The 23,885-nt window shown below is 44.6% G+C and overlaps 1 long non-coding RNA gene across 2 annotated transcripts; it reads right to left on the bottom strand.

Moving 5' to 3' along the window:
* Positions 1-12,714: 12,714 nt before the first annotated feature.
* Positions 12,715-21,646, bottom strand: LOC117801143. Of its 2 annotated transcripts, none has more exons than XR_004623646.1 (3): positions 21,537-21,646; positions 14,199-18,705; positions 12,715-12,850 (listed from the first exon to the last, which is right to left on the bottom strand). It is a non-coding gene; the product is annotated as an uncharacterized LOC117801143 (long non-coding RNA). The 2 variants fall into 2 exon arrangements; XR_004623647.1 differs by having other exon boundaries at positions 12,747-12,850; positions 13,735-18,705.
* Between the last annotated feature and the right edge of the window lie 2,239 nt (positions 21,647-23,885).

Raw genomic sequence — 23,885 nt, 5'->3', positions numbered from 1 at the left:
CTTTAACGTCAGACACCTTGCTGGTTCCAGTTTCCCTAATCCCTAATCCCTCCTGGTGGACAAAACTATTTTCTGTGAACTTTGGGAGAATTACTGCTTTGTGGTCCCAGCCTAGCATCTGATACATTAAATAGAAGCAAAGGAATTTAGACACGTCTTTGTTTTCAACAGACTTTCAAGCATATTTGCCTATTGTCTTCTTGCAAAATGCCATTTAAATGTCAGAAACTGAACACTCTTTGTTCATCATTATATTTCTTCTCCACAAATGAATCTTAATAATTCTCATTTTCCAACATTTCTTGGTGACCCATGAACACCTTGGGTTTACACGTGTGGAAAGGCAGAAGAGAAAAAGCATGTTAAGTATTTTTAAAAACACTATCTCCATGATGCTACATAAACTTTACAGTTAAGCCTAAAGAGTTTTCATAAGGGAGTTATGAAGTTTAAAGGCAAAAAATATTTTTTAATAGAGGCATAATATAAAAAATAATTTTAGTAAAATTTTATAGTTCTTTCTCTCATGTTCAGTGAAGCAAGATGAAACATTAATAAATAAAAAGATAACAAAATTAATCCCATTTGGAAACTTAAGACTGCTCTTCTAAGTAAGTCCTGTCAGCAAGAAAATCAAAATTGAAATTACAAGCTCCTTAAAATTGAATAGCAATGGGAATATTAGATATTGACAGCTACAGAATTTGACCACAGTCATACACTGAAGAACACTCGAGATTCAATGCTTCTATTATTTAATAAGAGACAAAGCATTCAATTCAAGCACATAATAAAAACAACCAGAAAACAACTCAAAAGGAAAGGAAAGAGTAAATATAAAACTAGAAATTAATTGATAAACTGAAGTGGAAGTAATGGGTAAAATGAAGAGTTTGACCTTTGGTGGGAGTGAGTGGATTAATGACAGATCTGTTTTTAGCAAAACAAACCGGTTCTCGGGTTCCTCTGAGAATATATGAGGACCACCGTTAAAGATACCCGATTGGACACACATATTTAACCTCCACTCCCTCCTGAAATCCTACAAAAATAAGTGTAAAGGTGTTTTTCTTTGACTTTTGCAGAATTCCTCAAGACCAGAGGGCAGAAAAAGCAACAGCCAATGTTCGGATCTCAAAACAGATGGATAATGGCAGCTGACTCGCCGCTCCTTGAAATCCAAACCTGAAGAGGAGAAAATCCAGAAGCAATCTGATTTACCCTACAGAGCCTATAAAAGTGGATGAAAAAGTGAAGCTAAAAGCCAGAGAGGATTGGTTCCCAGTCTGTTTAAGAAATTAGAACTCCAATATGCCCTCCCCAGTCTCCACAGAGCCTTTTTCCTGGCTCTCTCCCACCCCCCAAACTGGACTACAGTTGTTTGTTTTCCTGTGGAGAACGTACCAGAACAAGTTGAATGTGGGCATATTTTGCTGAGAACAGGGGAGGTAAATGCAAGTTGACACAACGGGGATGAGACTTTCAGCTTTCTTCCCCAAATGAGCCCCCAGAATGCTGGCAGCCAGACAGACATCCTGAAGGCAGGATAGACTGAACTCCTCCAGGCAGGCAAATGTACCAACCAAGAGAAGAGACACAAAGATACAGATGTCAAGGGTTTTCCTAAAGAAACGATCCAGCCAGAATTTCTCAAAATGAAGACCACAGTCGACAAGTGTCACATAGGCATTCAGAGCTTCCAATCTAGCAGCCAAAGAGCCAAGCATATAGTATGAGAAACCAAGTCAAACAGGGAAAAGCTACTTGGAAGGCACAGGGAAAAGAGAATTTCAGAAGAGCCATCAGACTCTTCAGAGGGCTAAGAGAAGATGCAGCATTGACAGAGTAAGAACAGGGTGCTCTAAGCATTTAGAGAGTAAAGAGGATTTCTTAGAAATTAAAAATACCACCACCGAGCTGACAGACCCAGTGGAAGGAGGATTGAAGGTACAGTTGAGGAAATTTACCAGGAAATAGGGAGAAAACAGGGGAGAAAGATGATCCATAGGCTGGTCCAGGAGGGAGATCTAAATGAGACGAGTTCCAGAATGAGAGGCAGAAACGAACAAAGACAAGGGAAGACTATCAAATAATTTAGAAAAACGTTCCTACCACTGAATGATACAAGTTTTCAGATGAGATGGCCTAAACCAATTGCTCAAAGTAGAGCCCATCCAAAACACATAATCATGAAATGAAATTTCAGAATGCTGGGAACAAAGAAAAGACAGTACAAGATTCCAGAGAAAGAAAGAAACATTTCACACACAGCTCAAACATCAGAATGAATAATATTTCTTAACAGCAGCATTGAAAGATAGAACACAATGAAGGAGTGCATTCCAAATTCACAGAAGAAAGGCCATTTCCCAAAAAATATGAGAAAAGTTACTCCATAACAGTAATGAAAAAAGGAAATTAAAACAGCAATTCCTTTTGTCCATTTTTATAGGGGAAAAAGTTAAAAATATTGATCCTGTTCAGTACTGCAAAAGATAATAGGAAAACAGACACAATGTGCAGTTGTCTGGAACAACTGAAAAACCCTGGGGTCCACACCTGTGGGAAGGACCAAAGGTCATTCTGGTGTCACATTGTCTCATTCTGGATCTGGTATTGGATGTGGGAACTAGAAAATCCAGCAGTCATTTAATTCATTCATCATTCACCCTAACAAACTTGATGTATTTTATACTTTTGGTGTCCCAAGGATTATGCCCAGGCTTGTGATGATAAGATTCAATCCCACCCTCACCGAGATCCTGAGGTTCCTCTGAGTTTGGGCTTCACTTACCCGATCTGTAGGATGAAGGCATTGGGCTTTAGAGAATTAGATGGCTTCTAAAGTGTCTTACAGCCCTACAGTATGACATTCCTCAATAGCTAACGCATGTTTTGTGAGCACTATGGCGCCTAATACAACTTTGCATTGCTGTAGCGTGAGGCCGCCATGTTTATAGTTGTCTTACTCATAGTCAATCGGTGGTAGAGTGGAGTTCAAATGATTCATGATATCTCATCTCTCTCTATTTTTCCAACAGAAGGTCAGCCTTGCTGAGCCTTCTGTGATTGGGAGATACTCTAAGGAGAGAAAATTTGCATCAAAATTCTGACATCCATAGATTGAGGGAAAAAAGTGGTCTTCCCTGAAGTCCGTATAATATTGATCTCCAAAGCGTCATGGGGTATATCCAATGAGAATTCCAGAATCAGGTAATTCCTGTATTTCATTACTTATTCTAAATCCAATGGAAATATACGAAGGAGGTACCTGGGTGACTCATTGGTTGATGTTCACCTTTGGTTCAAGTCAGGATCTCAAGGTCCTGGGATCAGGCCTAAAGTAGCTCCCCGCTCAGTGCGAGGTCTGCTTGTCCCGCTCCCTCTGCCCCTCCCCCTGGTTGTGCTCTCTCTCCTGTGCACGTGCTCTCTCTCTCAAGTAAATAAATAAAATCTTGAAAAAAAAATACCAAGGAAAATGAATGGTAAACTTTTTTCATACGTTCAGAAGTGATCTTCGTTGGCATATTTTTTTAGAGATTCTAGCATGCAGACTAAAATATTTCTGGTAATTACATAAATGAAAACATCTGCTAGGTCTTTTAGTAAATGACAAGGCTATAAATGAAAGCCAAATTAAGAGAATTTTAAGTGGCATTTTTAAAAATGCAAACAATATATTTAAAAAATCCAAAATTTGGTAAGACCAAAGGTTTTGAAATTTACATTTTATAGTTTTTTAATTTTGGTTATGGAATAAGCACATCATTTAAAAAACACAGAAACAGGAAAAGTATTGCTTTATTTGGGGAAAAAATATTCCTTTCCGCGGTGTTTCTAAGTTTCTCGGAATTACCTGTGATGCTCGCTAAAGCCCTGCTCTCTGGACTTCTCCTCATACCACGGAGTCAGACGTTCTGCAGGGTGGGCCTGGGAATTTTCACTTTCAACAACAGCCACAAGGTTTTCTACTGTACACAAAAATGTGAAGCCACCTTCTTAAAACGCTATGGAAGTTTGTGTGTAGACGTCACGGGCACCTGGCATTTGTACACATTCGCGTGTGCATGTATGTGTTATTATTTTAAATGGAGATACTTCTGAATCACTGAATAAAATTTGCATATTTTATTTTACTTTCAATAATTTCTCTTAGACATTTATTTTAAGACATCAAAAATATACGCATGTATTTGTATATATGTATATATATGTGCATGTGTACATACTTAGGTCTATATGTGCGTATATAAGTATACACACACAAATATATACAAGTATACACACACACACACGCAGAAACTATTTGTGAAATTTCTTATTCTGCCATAAACTTTTGTCAAGAGCTTCAGTGGCTGTGAGTGAGACTCTCAACAGAAAGCAACGGCCTGTCAAGGGAGTTGCGTGTGAGGCAAGGAGCAGAATCAAGAGCCCCATCTTGGCTGCCATTGAGACTGAATTGGGGATTTGCACTGGGGAGGCTGCACTCCCTTGCCTTACTCTCACATGAAGCATGAGGAAGGCTCGGGTTGAGAATATGATACCCTTCATGAGAGCAGCAGGCAGATTTTCTTGAATGGCACCGTGAATATCAGAAACATGGTGGTTAAAACAGAGGGAATCCTGGTGGGGCTTGGCAGGCTGAAAATGTGTGATTTAACATGGCACGTAAGAAGCCAACGACGTTTTGAAGTGGTACATGACAGACCGTGGTACATGACATGGAAAAGAATTGGCTAAGTAAGTTTAAATCAATTAGAATTAAAATTAATCAAAACATCCTTTATAGAACTGTAATTTGGATTTTTCCAAAGTATTTGGACAAAGTATTTGGTTCTAGACCATCACTACTCTGGCCACTCTTACATGATTCTTACTCTTTCGAATTATGCTCTCCAGTTAAAAATGTAGCAACTTGAGACTGCTTTCTGATTTTAAATTCTTAAGCTTCAAGTTGACTGCATTAAAAAGCAGATAGAAAAATTTTAACTAGTGTAACATTTAATGTTTTAAAATAACGAGCTTCTTTGTACAGTGTCTCAACTAATATATGCATACATGGTTTTTACTTAAAACACAGAAATGATACATGAAATTCACCTAAGATGAATAGTCTTCCCCATTGGGTCTTTCAACAAATGTCTAACTTGATTTAACAAAAATAGCCCATTATAGCATTGTTGAGTATTTTGCTGCATTTTGGGGAAGTAAGAGTGGATCGTGGGAAGAGCATTCGTTATTAATTTACAAACCAAGTTGTAATGTGATTTTCACCAAGACAGAGGCTTACCCCATGCTAACTTAAATATGGAAAGTTGGGGCAAACTGATTGGCCCAGTCACGCTCTCATGCTGGGTTTCTTTCGTGAATGTGTGTGTGTATGTGTGTTGCCAATATATATATATATTTTTAATTGAGTTTATATGCCTTTGGTGGAGCCTGCATTTTCCATTTTTACTGTACTTGACACCATGATCTATTGTCCTATACAGGGTTACTCGATACATTTATGTAACATATCTGACCTCTGAAGGTGTTTGAGTCTGTGACTCCTGAAATAAGATCTATTCTAGCTCCAAAAATTGTAATAAATAGGCACTTGCTGAATCCACCAGGGGTCAGCACATAGCATTATCACTCCAGTATCAGTATGAGTTAAACCAAAAAAAAAAAAAAGAAAAAGAAAAGAAAGAAAAGTTAGAAAAGCCAAATACCTTTTGATACTTGCATATGCCTATAAGAAAAAACAAAAAACAAAAAGAAAAGAAAATAAAAAAATCTCTTTTTCAGGGAATTTGCCATAATTGCTTGCTTTGAACTGCTTTGATCCTTCCCTCTGAGGACCAGGAACTCAGTAGCCATTAACTCTGATTTCTAGTCAAGATGACTCCATAAATTAGCTTCTTAACTCATCCCCTGTGCTCCAAACCCATAGCAAAGACAGGCCATAAAAAAGAAAAGCCATTAAGATGGATTAAAACCAAAATACATTATTTCATGGACCAGAAATGCAAGGCTATGAACAGAGTGAAAGCCACACAAAGACCTGCACTAAAATAATTATTAAAGAATATACTTCATTCAATAGGAAGAAAAAGGAGCCTAGAGGAAAGGTATGGGATACAAAAAAACGGGGAAGCAGGGAAATTGATAAAGTGTAAGCAAATGTTTATTAAGTGTAAAAAAAATTCTTTATTTTTGAATTAATTTTGTTTCATTTTGGTTCAAAAACACAAAGCTAAAATTCTAGATAACAATAAATTGAAGAGAAAATGTCCACAACAGTTAAAATGCGCTGTCTTTTTCGCTATTGCTTTTCAGAAAAAAAAAATTACTGAGCATTTCAGATTATTTAGAAAATTGTATGATCTAATATGTATGTTCAAAAAAATAAAAGTAAGTGGTCAAAAATGAAAACATTGTCACTGGTTTCCTAATCATGAAGGGGGGAAGTATAGAAAGTTTTCCTGGTTCAAGAGAACACAGGAAAGGGGGAAGAAAAGAAACAAAGACAAAGGACAGTGAACAGAAAATGAAAAACCAAGAGAGTAGAAGTAATTTTAAATCAATCAATAATCCAAAAATTTGAACCTGGAATAAACTCACTGTAAAAAAAAAATAAGAGATTACATGAAGAAATTAAAATTAAAAATCTGGTCATAGTCTTATAGAATATACACACAGAATAAAAACCACCTAGATAAGCTAAAACTAAAGAGGTGGAAAAACTTGACCCATACAAGCAATAAAAAAAATAACCCTGGGGCACGTGGCTGGCTCAGTCGGTGAAGCATGAGACTCTTGATCCTAGGGTTGTAAGTTCGAGCCCCACATTGGGTATAGAGATTACTTAAAAATTAAATCTTTCAAAAACATAACCCTGGGAATGGCAGTAATCAATTTCTTTTTTTTTTTAAGATTTTATTTATTTATTTGAGATAGAGAGTGAGTGAGAGAGAGCACGGGCTGGAGGACAGAGGGAGAGGGAGAAGCAGACTCCCTGCTGAGCAGGGACCCTGATGCAGGACTTGATCTCAGGACCCCAGGACCACGACCTGAGCCAAAAGAGATGCTTAACCAACTGAGCCACCCAGGTGCCCAGCAGTAATTAATTTCATACAAAATATAATTTATGGCAAAACATCATATGGGTAAAGAAGGAAAAAACTCAGTAATAAGAGGAATATATGGTACTTACAAGCTTGTATGTACCAAAAAATAATAATAATAATAAATAGCCTTGAAATCCAAGAGTCAAAAATTAACTGACATAAGGAAAGTGGACAAACCCATCATCATATTGGAGGATTTTAACACAACCTTACACGATACTGATTGGTAACTTTTTTTTTTAAGTGTCAGGATGTAAAAATAAAAGATAAAATTAATTAAGTTTGATATAACAGATTATTTTCAAAAATATCTTCAACAATTGATAATACAATAGGTAATAAGGCTAAACACATTCAACCTCTGGCTACACTGAAATTAGACGAAAGCTCACAAGTAAAAGACGGCAAAAATAAATAAATAATAAATGGAAGTACAAGTAGTCTGCGCTCACATTTGGAAACTCTATAAAGCTCTCCTGAATAATTTGTGAATTAATTTAAAAATAGGTCATAATGAAAACTGCATATTTAAAACCAGAGTGATAATAAATTTGCTATGTATCAAAATTGGTGGGATGCCACAAAAACAGGTATTAGAAACATATTTTGTAGGTGTATGTTTAATGCATGTTTTGGAGAAGAAATTTTGAAAACAAATGGCTAAAGCACTCACCTCAAGAAGTGGCAAAAGAACAGTAAATATAAAGAGAGTAGAAAGCAGGAATTTTAAAGAACAGGAGCAGAAAGTAATAAAGTATAATAGAAAGAAATGATATCACCAAAATCAAAGCCTAGTTTTTTCACAAAGACAATAGAAAATGACAAAAGAGAGTGAAAGTACACACACATAGAAGCGCTGTTTGGATTAAAAGAAAGGACAGAGTTGTAGTTTAACTGGAAATTTTGAAAACAACACATGAACATTTAAAACTTTGATAAAATAATTTCTTTTCTAAAGCAATATAAATTTCAAAAACTGACCCAAGAAGAAATGAGCCAATAACTATGCCAGAAATTAAGTTAATAATCAAAAGATTCTCCTGGCATTCTCCTTTACCCTTTCAAAAAAAAAAAAAAAAAAAACCACCAGGCCAGATGGTTTTCCATAAGCTGGAGGAGTCTTACCAAACTTTCAAGGAGCATTTATTCTATCTTAAACTATTTCAGAAAGAGAGAGAGAGGGAGGGAGAGAGCGCCAGAGAGAAGTTAGCCAACTAATTTTATGAGAATAATATAACCTGGATTGCAAGACAGGATAAGGACAGTACAAGAAAAGAAAGTCATAGGCAAATTACACATATGATTTGGATATGAAAATCCTAATTAAAATACTAGCAAACCAAATTCAGAATTATATATATCTAAGAGGCCAAAATAGAAACTTGAGTGCTTTTTTGACCTGGCCGCAGAAGTCACACAGGGCAGTGTTCTCTTGGTTTTGCACGCCAGTCCTGATTTAGTGCAGGAGATCCTTGCCCCAAGGTCTAACTTCTCCATTATAGCAGGAAGCAAGGACCACTGGGGACACCTTGGGGGCTGGCTGCCACAACCAAGTCCCCCCCCCCCCAGACATTAAAGGCGTGCATTGTGTATTAGCATCTCTAAGAAGTGCCACTGTAAAGTGTTTAATTTTTTTAAAGTCCAGTATTTGTTTAATCCACATCTGTTTGACCACTGGAACCCTTTTATTCATCTAACACCTACTAATTCCTGCACAGTGCACTTTGGTAAACATTGTTTTGGCTGTTTAGTTAAATAAAGGGAGTATTATGAGAGGACACTCCGTAAAACCTTGTGAACTTTTTGAGTGTTCCATATGTAATAGAACATCTAATTTGTTTTTTGAGGCTCATTCGTGAAAACCCAAGAGTAAGTGATCTGGCTTCCCTTTCCGTTCATGTTGTAAATGGTTCATCTCTTTTAAAGTCAGCTTGGGTAGGACTCTCTATCCTCCAGTTCTGGGGGGAGCCCTGGGGATTGGGGGCGGGGAGCCTTACCAGGGCTTCTGGAACTGGATGGGAAGTAGAATCAGAAACTGCTAGGATCCCATGATTTCAACTTAATTAATGCCTTTGGGTTCTCCCTTCTCATCCTCCCCTCTCGCATTTGCTTTAAAATGTATCAGCACGTTGAAGGACAAGCTGGGTGGTCCTCCCTTTACCACATGATGTCACTCTAAGAAAATGAATAACCCCAGCGAGGCTGGCCGTGCCTTTCATACGCGTAACATACCCAAGACTTGTCCTCATGAAACAAGCAAACCCTAAAGTTAGCTGCCTCCAATTTAATGCACATTGGACTTGAGATCACTCAGGAACCACACCAACCGGGCTCTGATTGAGATCCAACAGCCCCTCTGGGGAAGTAGTTTTCTGGCATGAGGGCGAGAACAGCCGAAGGTTTAGGGGATACCTCTGGGTCAAACCCGCAAGACAGCAAACGGAAGAAAGGGCTGAAAACCAAACTTCTAAAATGGATTTAAAAAAAAAATACGTGTCATGATTTTAAAAAAATAAAATAACTTTTTGGGAATAATTTTTCTCTTGGAAAACGCTGGCCTGCCTCAACTGCTAAGGGAAAACAATGGGAAGGCTGGTGTCTGCCCAGTACCCGGGCGGGGAGGAAGGGTAGCAGGAGCTTGGTGCTGCGACAGACTCTAAGGAGGGAAGCAGGAAGGGGACCAGCTTTAACCAGAGCAAGTGTGCAGCTCGAGCGGGTCCCTGCCGCGCTGTAAGGGTTCGTGCCGTGTGCACTGAGGCTGGCCAGCGGCGTTGTCCTTACAGCCTCTGGAGGCTCCGGGAGGAGGGGGAGAAAGGGGAAAAAACGAAATTGGAGCTCTTCCCTGTGGCAGTGGCTTCGGTGTTTCAGAGCGGAGGGGGACGCGGTGACGTGGCGGAGAGTTCAGGGGAGGGGGCTTGCAGCGAGAGGGGTGGGGACGCCGAGGACTCCCCGTGCTACTTGCGGGGTCGGGGGTAACGCTGAAGCCCGCGGTACCGGCGCTTGCTGCAGGCGGAGGCGGGAACAAGACGCCTGCAAGGCCGGCACCGGAGCGGGCCCCGAGGGCTTCGGGGGTGATTGTGGCGGCAACCAGGAGCCACAGGTTGTTCTAAGGAGAGGAGGGTCACGGAGTGGCCTGAGAAGGGGAAGGGATGATACCTGGGATTAGTAAGAAATTCATCATTATAAAAAGGAGAAGAGCCGGCCTACTGAACAGACTAAGCCCCAAGTGGAGGGAGTGCTGGTTTCACCCTTCGGGCTCCGCGCCTCCAGGAAGCCTTCCGAGATGGGGCCCCTGCGCTGCGGGCTCCATCCGGGCCTGGGTGAATCGGGTGCCCGGGCGGCCTCGCCTCGGCGCCGCCCTGGCTCTCGGTCTTGCTCGGGGCGGGGGGGCTCGGCAGCCTCAGGAGGTGATCGCGAACCCCCACGAGGACCCGGGCCCGGCGGGACGGCGCGGTGCTAGTGCGTGGGGACAGGGCGGCACGGCCCGAGGGGCGGAGGACAGCGCCGAGCGCCCGCGGCCGCTGCCCCAGCGGAGCCGGCCGAGGAGCGCACCACACCCGTCCTGTGCCGGGGACTCGGCGGCGGCGTCCCCCGGGGCCCGGGAGGGGTCGTGGAGGGCGCGGCCGGAGCTGGCCGGGGCTCGCAGGGGGAGCCCGGTACCCCCTTGCAGCGCCCCCGCCGCGCCGCCAGTTCCCGATCGGGGCGCTGGGACGCGCGTCCGCGGGAGACTCGGGCTGGGGCGACTGCCTGGCTTCGCCTCGGAGCCCGGCCCGCGGGATGCGGGGCTTCCTCTCCTGTTTCCTTCTCTGTCGCTGGCGCTGTGTCCGGGGTCTCGGGCTTTGTCTCGCCGCCGCTGTTATCCCGGCTTCTGAATCCCGACGCCCTCTCTTGGGCTTCGCATTTTGAGGTCCCCTGAGACCCATCTCCGCCGCCCCGCCCACATCTTTCACAGCCCACAGCGGTCCCTGTGCGCCTTACACGAACACACAGCCCTGCCCACCCCCCGCCCTGACCTCTCTGCACGTCCGTCGCGAAAAGATCCAGGAGCACAGTTAGACACCCGGGTCTCTAAGTGGTTCTCAAACTGGGCCCCGTGGTCACCTGAGCCCCATCCAGCCTTCTTTGGACCCGAGTTTGTGCAAAGCCACTCTTCCGCCCATCCTTATTTTTCCGCCTTGCAGTTACTTTTCTCATGGAGACTGAAGAGCTTTTTCCTTGTTTGCTCTCTTTGTACTTTTAAGGTGAATGGTGATGACGACGCTCTTGGGGAGTTAAAGTTAGAGGCAGCGAGGGTGGGGGGCTGGGGTGAAGGCCACAGGCATCCGAACAAAGGGCCTGGGCGACAGGTGCACCACCTGGACGGGAATAGAACCTGCCCCTCGGAGTGACTGCAGTATCAAGAGTGGTGCTTCCCCTCTTCCCGTTCTCACTGGGCTTGATCAGGTTTTGCTTTATAAAGGCCACCTTGTTGCCCCTTCTTTATGTAATGCTGAGGCAATGAAAAGAAAAAACCAAATGGTGACTTTGCCGTTTTCTGCTTGGAGTAATGCCTCAGAGAATCCAGGCTGAAGTTAGAGGCCAACTGCCCCCCACCCCCCGCTCCCGATGCCCACCATGACTTTGGGGTAGGAAGTAAAGTGGAGGAGTGAGGAATAGCTTATCCTTTGAATCTTGACACTAATCAACAACCATTAAGTTCAAATGAGTGGGTCGGGTAGCTGGGGAATGTCGAGTGCAGCAGGCCCTTGACAAACAAACATAATGAGGAAACATCATTAGGTCACAGCCGGAAGTTGGAGATTCTGGGGCAAAGGAAAAAGAGAAATAAGGGGGGGAGAGGGACTCCAAAGTATCAAGAGTTGAACCGAAAAGTGAAGAAACGCAATTTTGGGTGACTCTAATTCAAGAATTATCGCTTCAATGGATTGGGTAGTTGTTTGCAAGCTAAAGATAGGAAATGTTTGTGGCTTTAATACTGAACCGAACAAAAATATTTTCTAGACTGACTGAGGATAATGATTCTCTCTTCTCTCTTCTTTAGGATACAGCCTTGTAGGAAAACATGGCAGCTGGGGTTAAAAGAAAACAACACAAACCACTTTGAATCCTCATCACGCCTTTCCAAGCTGCATGGGAGGCAGGGAGAGCTTCTGGTCTCCCAGAACCTCTGCTTGATTGTCTGCTAAACAGGATTGTGTGAGGAGTAAATAAGACACGGGGCCCACGTACACCTACACAGAATTGTCATTACTAAAATCACTATTCATCACAATGAACTATTTTTGTAGAAATCATGCTATGGCTTTAATAGGCACTCAATAAATAATAATAATAATAATAAAAATAAACGAATGACCCTAATTCATAAGTACTACCCTGTCTTATGTTTAGTCCCAGACTTGTTTTATCCGCAAAACATATTACACAGACTAAAATATTGGCATTTTCTTAGTTTTGATTTGTTCTTTTGAAGAACAATAGAACAGTTTACAGACCGTGGTGTAAAGGAGCTGGTATGATTCTGTCAACTAGACCAAACAAAAGAATGAGAGGGGGGCATGGTCAGGACTGGGCAAGAGCCGTGGCTTCTCCTACAAAGTCTGTTGTGATTAAGGGTGCTTCCCAATTTGTCTTGTCATTTTCAAGGTCAGCGTCGAGGCTTCCTGGGATGCAGAAGTGGTTTGGAATGTCAGAAAGGAGTGGAAGAAATTCTTCAGGTCCCTGGAAGCCCTACCTCCCTGGAGGTGTTGAGGGGGAGAGAGAATAATTAAGTAGTAAGTAAATTAATATTGCTCTCATTCTGCTTGCAGGGGCCATACGGTGGGATTTACATTACAAAGGTTGAATTTCCATTATAAAGAAGCCCTTTAGGTATTTTATAACTAAATCCTCTTAGGCAAAGACTTGTAAAGACTTGCCTTGACCCAGTGTTCTTTATAAAGCCTCCCAGTTCCACATAAAAGGAAGTGAACAGTGATAGGATGGATGCTGTTTTGGAGGGAATCTCCAAGGATTTGGTGGCTGAGGGGGAGGCCCGTGGAAAGGGTTGCGCTGTGAGTGACAGTAGTGACTTCTCAAGGTGGCCCATGGGAGAGTCTGCACTAGGGATCAAAATTAACTCCCGGGGAGCCTGGGTGGCACAGCGGTTAAGCGTCTGCCTTCGGCTCAGGGCATGATCCCCACATCAGGCTCCTCTGCTATGAGCCTGCTTCTTCCTCTCCCACTCCCCCTGCTTGTGTTCCCTCTCCCGCTGGCTGTCTCTATCTCCGTCAAATAAATAAATAAAATCTTTTAAAAAAAAAAATTAGCTCCCAAGTCAAAAGCGGCCAGGGGGAAAGGAACGGGCTGCCGTGAAGGAAACTTCAAGACTTGGACAGGATTTTAGTGTCACGCAAGAACCAAAAGTGGGGGAAGAAAGACTGGGTTCCAAAGGGAGTCAGTGTGTCTTCCGGGGGCAGCTCCAGAATTTCCAGCATGGGAAGCGATTTGGGGCAACCACCTCCTTTGACACCTAAGAGTCTGGAAGATCTCTGCAGGACAAATGCTGATTTTACTTAGACCACACATTCATTTGGAGTGGGCTGGTCTGGATGAAAGAGATGGGAGTAACTAAGGCACTAACCTTCTCAACCACTGTTTGTACCATAAAAGAATCAAGATCGCTGGCAGAGAACGAAAAGACCCAGGAACCAGGTTCCCGCAGGGGTCTTGTGTTATCTTCCATTGTGGTGACTTGGGGTCTTTTTGCTCTATTCCCACGGCTGCTGTTCACCAAGGCCACCCATCTTTCTGGGGTCTCTTTGACATCAACGGTGTGTCCCTATGTGCCCCATTTATACCTCCCTGGAAAGAACACCCAACTGGTCCAATGGAGTCTCTGCGAGGCCAGGAGAGGAGCTTTGCTCCTCAGAAGTGGCAGGGGAGGGAGTCATTCTGGAAGAACTGCCTGGGGCTGCTTCTCTAAGCCGGTGTCCACAGAAGGGCCTGTGATCTCCCAGGACACGCTGTTTTCTACTGCAGGTGCGCTCACATCAGGAGCATGAGGCGTGGGGAATGTGCTCAGGTTACCTCTGTCTCAGTACTCACCGAATATGCGGACAGGAAAAGGGCCTCAGGGGGTGTGTGAAACAGTCTTCTTTGAGAACAATCTCCCTTTAGGACATTACTGGCGAGTCATTCAGTCTGTCTTTGACAATGACAGTAGCAACAGCATCCACTCTGGTGGAGTGTTCCTTGCCTGGCAGGTCCTGGGACAGCGCTGAGCACTTTCCCTGCTCCCAGAAACACGCATATCCCCGGCACCTCACCGGTGTGAGCAGGTAGGCGCCCTTGATAGAACTGGCCGCATTTTATGGATGAATCATCTATTTCTAGGTAACAGGCTGCTCCAAAACTTAGTGGACTTAATCATCACTGTATTTGTTCAGATCTCGTGGGTCAGAGAGGCAGGTATGGTTCAGCAGGGAGCATCTCTCTGCTCTGTGATGTTAGGGGCCTCGGCTGAGTGGCTGGAAGGGCTGTGACTGGGCAGGAATCTCTCTTCTTATGATGTTGGGGCCGCTCACCTGTCACTGGAAAATCCAAGATGGCCTCACTCACTTGCCTAGGACCTCGGTGTGGGCTGTTGGTCAGGGGGCTTGGGTTCCGCTTTGGGTGAGTGCCCTCTGTTTCTTGCTCTCTCTCTCTAGCTCTCACTCTCCCTCTCTGTCTCTCCATGGCCTCATCATTCAGCAGCCTAGCCTGACCTGTGCATGGCAGCTGGCTTCCAAAAGGGCAAATGCACAGCTGCAAAGCCTCGTCAGGGAGAGGCTGGAAAGTCACACAGCGTCACCCACGCAGCATCCATCAGGCAAAACAAGTCACAGAGACAGCCCAGATGCAAGAAGAGGGAGGTGAGGCCGCCTGTGCGTGGGGGGCCGGGGGGGTGGTGGCGGGAAGGCATGTTGGTGGCCATCTTTGCAGATCATTAGTTTTCCTCTTCAAGGATTAACTGAGGATGTTCAGACAGAAGAGCTCAGCGGAAAAGAACTGAGACACTTTTCTGTCATAAAGTGGTTCAGGCTGGGGTGGTCACTGGAAAGAAGAGAATTTCACAAAGATTTTCAATGAAAGCCATTTGAATACCCTCTGTCCACGGATCCATCTCACATAAAATGGCAATGCTCACAACACCAGTTATTTTTCTTCTTATCTCTCACCCTTTCTAGAATATGCCCCATTCCAGCTATTTACCTTTTTTCTACCTGGATTCAGTTGATGATCTATCATCCAAGGAAAAAATTTCACAGAGTTAATGCCTGTCTCTTTTTTGAGAACCATCTGGAATGTCTTGAGCCATTGGAATGCTCAACAGTGGACTCCTGGAGCTTGTGATTTTCTGGTTAACTGAATATTTAGCTCTGGTCATTTCAGCTCCTGTTGGGAGATCTTAGAAAATGTATTAATTTAATTTACCGCCTTTGTAACTAGTATATGAAACACATTTGAATTTTTGGCTCACAAGTGAACACCTCTAGGCTAGAGTCAGCTTTCTGATCCAGTGGCTGGGCGGGATATGGAGTTTCCATGAAGTGACTGGTAACCAAGTTTAATCATTTTAGTATAACTTTCTGCTTTCTCAACAACCCCTCTTTTCAAAAAATGCTACCTATATGGAGATTTTACCATAAACTTGGACGCTTTTTTAACCAGATGAAGGGCAACTATTTTGTTATTTAATCATCAAGAGTGTTACTCTTGAGTCATCTGACCCTTCAAGAGGAAATCAGTAATTAGTAATGGATCAGTGTACGTCAGTTTGGAACCCAGTTCTTCCTAAGAGGAAGGCCTGAACAATAGGGGATGTGATGTTTTATTGGACTATTATTATAGAAATCAGGCATGTCCATCCAGACACATTCTTTTTTGGACTTTCATTTCTGTTAGACCTCTGACCCCTCACACACAGTTCCCAGTCACACTCTTAATGGTCTCTGCAAGATAAGATTTTGCGTTTAAACTGTGAAAGTGGTTCTAGGGCTGGGTGATATTTATATTTGATTGAAACAAGCTTAACTTTGAAGAAGAGTTATTTGATTTGGATTTTATAAAGGAACCCCTCCCAACATCATGACATCATTTGTCTAATCAAGGATGGTTGAGAGAATAAAGACTCCATGGGCAGATTCCAGCTTCAATATGTAATGAGGAAGTGTGATGAATAGAGATGGTCTGTAGTTATAAAGGTTAGAATCTTTCTGTGTTAAAGCAATACATATATATAACGGATGTTACAACACAACGCTGTTCATAGCCATCTCTGCTGCTTTCTTTGCCCTTGCCCTTCACAAGTTGCTTTATCTGTATTCACCAACTTTTGAAAAATCTAGCAGGTGTCAGGCACTGGGGTTCTAAAGACCAGTAGAGCCGGGGCCCCGCCCCCTGGAGACGGACATGTAAGGGGAGTGGTAGCAGCTTGCCAAGCGCTGTCGTATGGACACGGGCACAGAAAGCCTGGGAAGGTCAGGGAAGGCTTCTTGGAGGAGGAGGTGCTTATGGTGAAACTCAAAGAGAAAGCAGGAATTCACCAGGTACAACATGGGGGTGAGGGTTGGAGTAATGCATCTTATTTAAGATGCATTACTGGTGAGGGAGCAGAAAGAAGGAAGCTTGTTGAGGAAGCTGCTGGGGGCCCTTCTCTCTGGGAAGAGTAACAGCTGCAGTGAGGAGGCTGTCAAGGACTGGCTTGCGGAGCCCCTTGGTGCCAAGCCCAAGAGTTGGGGCTCTATCCTGCAGGGTAGACAATGGGAACCCTGAAGGAGTTTAAGTCTCTGTAAGGAAAAGTGAAGAGGGGGTAAAGGTGGGAGAGGGTGGAAGCAAAGCAGAGGCAAATACTGCAGTGGCCAGAAGCTGGTTAACACTCTCTAGGCTCCACCTGCTCTTTCTTACTAGCCGCGTGCACCTGCAACACGTGACTTAACCTCTGTTACTTCCATTTGCTCCTCTGAAAATAAGGATCATTACAGAGCCTACCTTATCACATTATTGGGATGCTTAAGTGATGAAAGATATGTAGAATGATCAAATATGGACACAGAAAGCTTGCTTTGGTGGCATGGCAGAAGGAGGAGCTGATGGGAGGGCGTTTGAAATTCACCAGAGGAAAGACCAGTGAGCCAGCAGTGAAATCAATCAGGGGACTGATTCACAAGATAAGGAGAGAGAAAGCCTTCAGGACTTGGCAAACTGGTAGGATATGCGGGGGGATGGGGGGAGGGATGAGTCACTGGTGACCCTCAGGGTTGCTGGCCCGGGAGTCTGACTGAGGGGTGAAGTGCTCATAACAAGAATAGGAGTCAGGGAGGAGGGGACTGGGGACAGTTCGGACATGCTGTGTCTGAGGTGCTTGTGTGACATCAGAGTGGGGTGCTTGGCTGAATATATGGATCAGGTCTAGGAATCTGGATTTGGGACTCATCAGGATGTCGGCAGTAGGAGAAGCCATGGTGTGGGCGGGCTGGCACAGGCCAGGTGGTCAGAGAGCGACAGGAACACAGGGCAGAGACCTGAGCAGGACCCCGTGGAGACCTGGGTCTGGAGCACTGTAGACAATTCCAGGGTGCTGGTAATGTTTTAATGAGTCTGAAGTTGTTCAAGTTGTGCCAGAATGACCCATTAGAAGGCCAGCACGTCTGAGGGGCAGTGGCTCTTGGGGACAATGAGGAAGGAAGGTAGACCTCAGAAGTGACCGGCAGGGGTGGTCAAGGATGAAAATCAGTTTTGAGAAGTTAGCGGAGGACCCCCATGTCCATGTTCCCAGGCAGAAGGGGGCGATGGCGGGCTGGTAACTGGTTGGCAGTGCTGGACAGATGAGGATGAGTAGGAGAGGATGGTGGCACGGGTGGGGATGCGGTCCAGGCTGGAGCGCAGTGTTTCTAAAGAGAACTGCTCTTTTCCAGCATTTACTGTACGCGCTACCTTGTGTGAAGCCTCTCGATGGCTGCGTTTCTCCTCATGGCAACCTTCAATAGTGGGTACTAGTGTCATCCACATTTCACCAAGTAAAAAACAGTTTTAAAGAGACTAAATTACTTGCCTAGGGTCACGCCGTAGTAATGGCGGTGACAGTCCATGAAGAGCCCGCGCATGTCTGCCCCCGAGGCTGCAGGTGTTCTCAGGACCCTACCAGTCAAGGCTTCATCAGGAAACAGATGGTGCCTTCAAAGTGGGTGACGTGATGTAAAAATAATAAGGAACTATTTTTAAAGGTGCGGGCAGGGCTTAAGGAAACCGTAGGCATGGTGCAGGACCTCGGGGCAAGGAAGCAGGAGGCTTGGAGGGGTGAGGGCAGAGGGTAGCGATGGGCTCTAGGAAGGGGCCATGAATAGGACCCCTGACTGTCACAGGTGGCCCGCCTAAGCGGTTCCTGCAGGGAGGAGCCTGAGGACTAATTTCCTGCCCTCACAGTCCTGCGATGCTCAGACACCCTCGCTGGCCAAACAGCCAGATGGCAAAGGACAAGAGATCAGTCTCAGGACACAGAGCAGAGTGGAGAAGGGTGGACAGTGGATCTGGAGGATCCAGTAGAGGCTTCCAGTAGAGGCATCCACGGGAGCTGGAGAGAAGATGAGGAGAAAGGCCAGGCTGAGCTCATGGTCCAGCAAGCCTTGTACCGCCATGGCTAGCCAGCTGGAATTGGTGACGTTAGGACCAGCCCAGGAGACCCAGCATTTGGGCATCTTTGTGGCTCCTTTAGCACCAAAAACCCCTTGCTTCTCCTCTCAATTCCAGGATTCAGAGGACTGACAGTGGAACAAAGCCCACCTTTGGCAGACCAATGAGCTCCCTTCTCCAAGAAGCTCAGCCACCACCCCCAAACCCCACTCCCCCTCCCCTCCACTTGTTAAAGAAATGCTGCCAGATTCCCCAGCTCTTCCCAATAGTCAAGTGCATGCTGTTGAGGTGAGTCCGGGTTATGACCTGTAGACCATTTAGAAAGGCCCCTGTCTTCTAACATCAGGCCAAAGAGAGGTGTGTGTGCGTGTGTATGAGTGTGTGTATGCAGGTGTGTGCATACGCGCATGGGCGTTGGGGGGGAGAGAATACGGAAGGATGGATGGATGGATGGATGGATGGATGGATGGATGGAAGTGAGATAAGATAAACTGAATTCAAAGGCAGACTGNGCACCCCCCCTTCGCCTGCTGGCCCCACAGGATACTTCCTGACACTTGTTAAAGAAATGCTGCCAGATTCCCCAGCTCTTCCCAATAGTCAAGTGCATGCTGTTGAGGTGAGTCCGGGTTATGACCTGTAGACCATTTAGAAAGGCCCCTGTCTTCTAACATCAGGCCAAAGAGAGGTGTGTGTGCGTGTGTATGAGTGTGTGTATGCAGGTGTGTGCATACGCGCATGGGCGTTGGGGGGGAGAGAATACGGAAGGATGGATGGATGGATGGATGGATGGATGGATGGAAGTGAGATAAGATAAACTGAATTCAAAGGCAGACTGCGCTCCAAAGCAAACTGCCCGCGTGGCGTGTTTCTTCCCACCACCCCCACCTCCTTATACACTGTGACCTGGTCCTTGAGCCCTGGCTGAGGGCAGGACCATTTGGTGGACACGCTGTGGAATAAGAGTAGAGACGGTGACTGGGATTCCAGATTCGTCATGAGGGTCTCATGATAGTGACCATGGCAGTCTTTGGGTGACAGCCTTTTGGGGTACCCTCTGTGTAACTTTTTTATGTCTGCCACCTGCTGCCAGGAGCGTCTGAAGAAGTAAGTAGTATTTTTGAACTCTGATCTGAGTGGCTGTGAAATTACATTGATTCATGTGTGAAAATTAACGTAAGAGAGGAGTGTTCACGCATGTCTTACAATGAACAGGCCGCTAAATTAGATGCAAATGGGAAATATCACTGCAGATTTTGGGAGAGGGTGAGATCTGCGATGGATAGTTTCCATTGGCTGACCGCCAGCCGTGTCCTTGCTGACCCGCACAGAGCACAAATGACACACGGCATCTGTGCTCCCAAACTGGTTCTGGGGTGCTGAACTGGGTTTTCAGTTACCTTAAGTACAGCCCTGGACACCAGGAGCCTCAACACCAATTTTTCATGATTTGGGTTTTTCTTTTTTCTTTTTCTTGTCTTTAGAGAGAGATAGCACACGTGTGCACACAAGCAGGGAGATGGTGCAGAGGGAGAGGGAGAGAGAGAATCTCAAGCAGACTCCACACCCAGCACGAGCCCGGGGCTCAATCTCAGGACCCTGAGATCATGCCCTGAACCGAAATCAAGATTCAGCCGCTTAACGGACTGAGCCACCCAGGCGCCCCTGGTTTCTCCTTTGACTCCAGTGTTATCATCCTTTCAGTTTAAGCCTCTTCTAGTAAGGACACTCCAACTTGTGTGGTTGGAGGTGCAGGATAAACAAATATAAATGGAATAGAAAGAAGAACTTAATTTGAGATGCAAATAACATACTGATTTTTTTTTCCAAATTAGGCTTGGTTGGTCTAATAGTACCTGTCAAATAAAATCATAAAACCAAATCATCAGAGATGACTTCTCAAGGATCCTTACAGCAAGTCGTGGTCCCAGCTTTGTCTGGCTCGCTAAACAGACTGGGCTCGTGTTGGATCCCAGAACATGGGATGCACTTTGGCTCTGGTCTGCAGCACATCGCAACTGTTATCCCTTTTCCTCACTCAGGTTTCTTTTCTGAGTTCCTTCATGAGTTGCATTTATTTTCCGGGGACCTCCCTAAGTGGGGGAGGGACAAGAATTTTTGTCTGTTTCACCCACGTCGATAGCTTCATCACCCAGATTGACACCTGGCACGTAGTAGGAGCCCAATAAATAATCCCTGGGTGAATGAATGATGGTATGGATTTTTAAGTGACAAGGGGAAAATCTTCTGAAATTTCTGGAGAGTGAGAATTTTCTGCAGAAGAGATTTTGCAGGTTCATAGCAAACAGCCATTCACACGATCCTCATACCGCCTTGCTGTGTAGTCAGTGTCAAGCTAGCCATCCAGCTGTGCACAGAGCCCATGAAATCAGATAAAGGACTCAAAGGGCATTCTATGGAATAGAAAACATGTTTTTCTTGTTTCTGACACATCAGATGATTTCTCTGCTCGAGCCTCACATGATAGAAATAGTTGAAATATTCTGTTAATTTACAAGCTGTGCTTCCATTATCATTTAGGAATTTGTAGAGCTTTGACAACCTGTTTTTAACAGTTCCCAAAACCTCTCAAGAGTATCTCATAAACGATAGTTATTCTGGCATGTGGTAATTCAAGGATAGCATCCTTTTTTGTTAATTGTTGAAGGTGGTTGGTGCCAGCATTGAGAAGAAAAACATGAACCCCTTGTTTTAAATTGGCATCTTTTTTGGTACAATCGGATCCGCATCAGAGCTTGTGGGGTTTCCTACCTGAGAGGAAAATGTCTGTCCCGAATGCATGCGCGTCCTCACGTCGTTACAGGTGGAAATGGGCACTGACCGCCAAGCCGATGACGCTGGTGTTCTCCCTGGTGCTTGTCCTAATACCAGGCAAAAAGGTCACAATTTGTAAACGTTTGCTGGACAAAACCACATTTATTGAGCATTCCTAGTGTTCATGCCACTGTGTCAGGCACTGTGAGGAGCAGAGCAAGATTTTAAGACAGGATCTTCTCCCGGGAGGGGGCTGGGAGCTGGGGGGCAACAGGTGAAGGGGGGGCAGACTACACTTATCTTGATGAGCACTGCCTAATGTATGGGAGTGTTGAACCCTTATATTGTACACCTGAAACTAATAGAACACGGTGTGTTAGCTACACTGCTATAAAAAGACAGGCTCTCTGCCACTGGGAGGTTTACAGTCTCTCCAAGGAGACATCACTCCCAACGAAATGACCAGTAAATGGTGAAGAACGAGCGTGCACTAACTAGGGTATTGGGCTGTCAGAGCTCTGCTCGGGGCCACCTCCTTACACTCACACCCTTGGTGGTGCCACCCAGGGCTTCTTTTCTTAAAGTAAAATGATTTTATCATAATAATTAGTTATATTGCCCATCTTTGTAACTGAAGAAAAGTCTTCAAATTTCATGCGGGGCTTTTAAGGGCTTTGGATGCTGTGTAAATGCCACGGATTCTCAAATGTGTGTCCTCTGCCCAAATCAGAGGTGGATTGCAGCTCCTACTTACATGCTCAGAGCAGCTGTGACCCAACCTGCTCCTTGGGCGGACGTCTTCCTCCTGGCAAACGACACTGCTGACCACCTGGCTGTTCAAGCCAGAAACCTGGAGTATTTTATCTGCCCCCCTATTCCCTGCATCCGGTTTACCCCAAGCCTGGCTGTCCCCACCACTTCCACCTCCCACAGAATTCCATTGTCTCGTCACTCTCTCTGCTGCCCCCACACTAGTTGGAAGCCCCACTGGCTCCCATAAGAATAGAGCCTCCTAACTGCTGTGACCCAACTTATTCTTCTCACAGCCCCTGGTGTCCGAAACGGAAACCAGATTATATCACCCATTTAAAATCCTTCACTAGAATCTATGCATGGGATAAAATTGCTTAGAACTATACACACACACAAATGAACCTATACACACACACACGAAATCTTTAACCTGAACAAGATCTGTGGTCTAGAGAACAGCGTTGTGCCAGCGTCAGCCTCCTCATTTTGATTTTGTACTGTGCCCATAGAAGAGGCCACCATGGGGGGAGGCTGGCGGAAGTACAAGGGAAATCGATGGACTATTTTTTGCAACTTCCTGTGAGTCTACAGTTAGGTAAGAATGAGGTTAAAAAAGACTTGAGTAAGAATGAAGAAAATTATTGGCTTCCCACTGCAACCAATTCAACTCTTCACCACAGCCTGTGGAAATCATTGACTGCGGTGATTCTTGCCAACCCCCTTGACAATCCTTCCCAACGTCATGCTTCCACAATCAGTGACTCTTCTTCAACTACCCTGGATTCCGGGTAGTTGCCTAAACATAGTACACACCTTTCTGCCCCAGGACGTTTGCTGTTCCATATGCCCAGAACGCTCTGTCCATGGCTGGTTTTCCCTCATCCATCAGAGAAGTCGTTCCTGATGCCTGACATCTATATTGGACCCTGACTTGACTCTTTTCCTTATTAGAACTGGTTGTCATCTGTTATGAATGTTTGCTTAATACCCACTAGAATGTAGAGACTAGTGAGAGAATACGGACAGATCATGTCTGTTTATTTACTACTATATCTTGAGTCCCTAGCATGGTGCCTGACCTACACTTGGTATTCAATAAATATTTATTGTTAAAAAGAAAACGCAAACAAACATGGTTAAGGTCCCCCAAACTGGGGATGCCTCTGTCAAAGGAAGCTTGAGGAAAAAGTTTCATATAAGAGCTCATTAAAATTTGAATTAACCAAGAGTATCTGGTTTGAAAAATGTTGTCAGCGTGTGTGTGCGCAATTAAGACTCTGTCCTCAAAATACAAATGTACGTCATGGACATGTGCAATTCTATTTATTTACTTTGAACTTCTGCAATCGATTTTAAAACCAACTGCAGAAACTACTCTAAGGTCTAATATTTTAAGTCTCCCCCAATAACTTTGAATTTATTCTAACTCATTTTACCTGATATTTCTGTGCAGAGTAATAAAGGAGGGAGATGTTGCATTTGAGTTACTTTGTTGAAAAATATATGTATTTATTGTTTTCTTCTTATTAAAGTTCTAAATGCACATTTCAGGTAATTTGGAAAATACAGAAAGATAAAAATGAAAAGAAATAT

Source organism: Ailuropoda melanoleuca, chromosome 2, assembly GCF_002007445.2.
Source record: "Ailuropoda melanoleuca isolate Jingjing chromosome 2, ASM200744v2, whole genome shotgun sequence".
In the NCBI taxonomy this organism is placed as follows: domain Eukaryota; kingdom Metazoa; phylum Chordata; class Mammalia; order Carnivora; family Ursidae; genus Ailuropoda; species Ailuropoda melanoleuca.
The sequence above is the reverse complement of the archived record's forward strand: the minus strand, read 5'-3'. Positions and strand labels throughout refer to the sequence as shown.